Raw genomic sequence first — 4,322 nt, forward strand, 5'->3', positions numbered from 1 at the left:
AATTGGACACAGATTGTTACCTACATTAATACATAATTCCCTTGTAGTTTGAAAGTTTACAAATTCTCCAAAGTTGTCTAAATTATAACTGGCCAACCTTACATATTCGTCCTTTGCTTACATCTAAATAGCTCTGCGTGTGATGCAAATTTATTAAACAATTTATGGTAAGGGAGCATATAAACATGGAAATCTCAGTTAAGATCCCAATAAATACCCATTCTATACTAAAACTATTAACATAATGATCAAAAATAGTATTGTTACCATTTGGGTGTGATTTGAACTCCGGCATCACCCTAGCGGCAATGGGAGGTAACAATGCAAAAGTGCAAGTCACATTTTTTCTCTGTTCTTCCCAACTAATGCACCAAAAATTACAAATTTAGAAATTTAGAGATTTAGAAAAAGTAATATTAAAAGTATATTTTAGAGGATGACATCCATCCTAAGGAAGGCCATAGCCCTGTGGAAGTGAGGAGGTGAAAAGATAAAAGAGTACGTTCCACGGGAGGAGCGGATTCTCAATGAAGAAAGCTATAATAGGGCAGAAGTGGGAGGGTCTGTATTATATTAGGGCTGCGATGAGTGGTTACAGATACGTTCCTATGTGATTGGCACATGAGATCATTTTGATTGACACGTGGCTGCTATAGAGCTCTTTGTCTAGTGCACATGTGCTTACCCAGAATTCAGTCTGATGTAATTAGATTCATGAACTTTCAGGCATAAACATGGGATTATAATGATGGTATAATGAGGCTGAGATTGTGGGCAGGTTAGGGTAGTACATTTTGTGCCTTCTGTCTGTAGCTGGATTAAATCAGCTATAGGTATGGCCCTCCTGTCCTTTGTCTCTGGGGATGCAGGAATGATTAACTACCAATGGGGTGTTCTTTGGGTGGTGTCTGGGCTAGGCTTCTGTTTCTTTGTTCCTCTGTCTCTCATGTCTGACTACCTAACAGTATCAATGAAGTAAATTTTCGTTTTTTTTTTTTTTTAACTTAGAGATTTTATTACTACCTTAAAAAGCAAATAATCCTATCTCCCTTGGAAGAATAGGGTTAATCAAAGAAGTCAAAAAATAAATGGAAGAGGAAAGATAGAACTAAAAGACATTAGACGAGAGGAAACTAGATATGAGAGCAGATAACATTTCGAAAATCATATTAACAAGCTAGAGAAAAAAACATGTTAAAAATTTGATAGGATATTTTTTTCCTGGAATTGAAAAAGCATACTTGAAAATGTAGATTAAAAACGTACATAGTGCTATACCAACAGTTACATCATGGTCATTTTAGTGAAACCTATGAGCTTCGAGTTAAAGAATTCTTCAAGTCCCTAGGAAGAAAAAGAAAGTGAAAGGCAAAAGGAGAACAAAACAAAACAAAAAATAAAGCAAACATGACAAAAAACAAATGAATGACACTAACTGCCCAGAATTAGTGAAGACCCCATAGGTTATGGGTTTATTCTCGAGAGATGGCCCACCAATCTCAAGTAGTGTTTTCTCACAACTTCTATCTGAGTTACCCGCAAATCAGAGGTTCTCCACAATCCCCTTCTCAGATTTGAGCCTTTGCTTGAACTGCTCATAGAACTCAGGAAAACAGTTTACTGATTGTTAACGATTTATTACAAAGGCTATGAAGGAACAGAGGAGGAGATACGAAGGACAAGGTGTGGAAAAGTCTTGTACACAAGTGTTTGTGCCCCTGTGGAGTCTGGGTGGCCACCTTCCTGGTACCTGGTTGAATCATTGTTCACCGACAAGGAAGCCTACCAAACCCCATACTTTGGGAGGGTTTATGGAGGCTTCATTGCCTAGACAGGATTGATTAAATATTTGGCCATTGGCAATTAATTTAGCCTCCAGCCCCTTTCCCCTTCCCAGAGATCAAGGGTTTGTTCTCCAGGCAGCCAGCCCCTACCCTGTGGTTATCCCTATAGGGGCTTTGGAAAACTCATCTTTTTAACATAGACTCAGCTGTGGTTGAAAGAAGCTTTCTATAAATAACAGAAGACATTCCTTTTAACTTTTTTTGCTCTGGAGTTATTTCAGGAATTGAGGACAAAAGATCCAGTATTATAACGAAAGATACTCCCACTGCTCTTATTATTTAGGAAATCACAAGGGTTTTAGGAGTTCCATGCCTTAAATGAGAGGAAGACCAAATATATATTTATTATAAATCATAATACCACACACAAAAACTGACAAATATTTAACAAAAATAGAAATGTCCAGTAAATCAAATGCAGAATTCTTAGGTAAAATAATAAGAAATAAATGTTAGCAATACCTTAAAAAATAATGTGCCATAACGTTACTATAGTAACGTTATGTCATTTCAGTATGAATGACATAAAGTTGTCAAATTAGAATTTATTGGTTAAAAAAATACTAAATTCGACAAATTTAAAATATCTAAGTTAAAAACACTCAGGTCTATGGCCGTGCTACCCTGAACAAGCCTGATCCCATCTGATCTTGGAAGCTAAGCAGGGTCAGGCCTGGTTAGTACTTGGATGAGAAACCACCTAGGAAGACCAGGTGCTGTAGGCAGAAAAAATATATTAAAACAACAACAACAAAACACTCAGGAAATAGAAATAACTGTGATTTTTCTTGACAGAGAAGTCTTTAATTTGCTGCCATGCAGAAGCACAGAACATGTATAGTCTGAATAGGTCATCGTGTTGGTGATTTGTAAATATTTCTAGAGTTTCATAAAAAAGAAGTCATGTAGTATGTAATCATTTTTTTTCAGTCAGCACAATTATTTTGAGATTTATCCATTTTGTAGCATGCATCAGTACTTATTCCATTTTCTTGCCAAGTAATATTATAATTTAATATTATAATTTGTTTATTTTTTTACCTGTTGATGGACATTTTTTCCAGTTTTTATCTTTATTTAGTTTATTAGCATGGCAAATTACATTGATCAGTTATTATATTGGAAATTAAAAAAGGCAAAGTGAGTCTATACTTTATGATACTCTTTTTATGAAACTTAAGACAACGCAAATTAATTTATAGTACAAGAAAGTAGTTCATTGGATATGGGGGACTGTGGGTTGGGGTGGGGGAGGAGGAAGAAGGAAGGATTATAAAGGGACACAAGGAAACTTTGGAGAAAAATGGTTATGTTCATTTTCTTTATTGTGGCAGTGGTTTCACAGATGCATATACTTGTCAAAACATATGAAATTGTACACTCTACATATGGTTTATTATACCTACTTATATCTCAGCAACTCTGTTTAAAAAAAAAAAAATAAAAGAGAGAAAAATAAAACTTATTCCTCAACCGAAGCTTGTAGATGTCATCTGAATTCCTTTTTAAGTATATCTGCATTGATGAAGATGCCTAGGATCGTCCTCATTTAAAAGTTTTTTCTATCAATAAATAAGCCAAAGTCCTTGGTGACATCACCAAAGTCACTGAGTTCTGTAATCTGTCAGGTCTAATGCCTGTCCTCTAAATCCTGAAAGTAATGGCTAAATGAATTATAGTTTTTGGTTTGGCAATAAATTGATTTTAATTTAATTCATTTTAAGAGGAAGGCATTTTTACCTCGTCGATTTTTTTTTCCAAACCTTTTGGAATTAACCGGTTAATAAAAGTTCACTATCTCCCTTTGGTTTATTTTTATCTGCAATAAATATTAATTGTTGATAATGAAGATTTAATGTATATTATCTTTTCTATTCAGGAAGATGGACTTCTTAATGCATATTTTCACTTAATAAATAGTCTTTCCAATATATCAACATTAAATGTTCATTTTACAGATGAAGAAAAGCACATACTAAGCATTTTTTTCATAAAGTAAAATCAGAATTCCATGATAAACTCTAATGATTCTGGAATATATATATGAAAAAAAATATGTGATGTTGCATTAACCAATGTTGTTTCTTTAGTTATATCATAGTTGTCTGAAAATTTATACCATGAAAAAACTTTTTTGTAATATGAATGTGTTTTCAGTCAATCCAGTAAAAAAGAGGGTGTGTTTCTTGTTGAAAAAGTTAAATATGTATTGTTAAATGAAATAATATATAAAAAAGATTACAGTGCAAAAGGATAAAATGATTAATATAACAAGGAGAGAGGTCGAGGTCATAGATTCGAAATCTAGAAAGAACTGGCAATTGGCTGATATTCTTGTGTACAATTCCTGCTGATGTCAAAAGTGATATCAAAGGCCTTTAGTTAAATAACCATTTTACCCACTATTTGACCTTAGTATCTTCAGTGCCATTTCCCTTCAACTCATGACCCTACAGGGACTTAGTCACCAACCAGATT

At 34.0% G+C, this 4,322-nt stretch overlaps 1 pseudogene; it reads left to right on the forward strand.

The window, feature by feature from the left end:
- The first annotated feature begins 2,450 nt into the window (after nucleotides 1–2,450).
- LOC111745444 lies at nucleotides 2,451–2,569 on the forward strand (annotated as a pseudogene).
- Nucleotides 2,570–4,322: the final 1,753 nt, after the last annotated feature.

The sequence above is a fragment of the Pteropus vampyrus genome, unplaced genomic scaffold (genome assembly GCF_000151845.1).
Source record: "Pteropus vampyrus isolate Shadow unplaced genomic scaffold, Pvam_2.0 Scaffold155, whole genome shotgun sequence".
Taxonomy (NCBI): domain Eukaryota; kingdom Metazoa; phylum Chordata; class Mammalia; order Chiroptera; family Pteropodidae; genus Pteropus; species Pteropus vampyrus.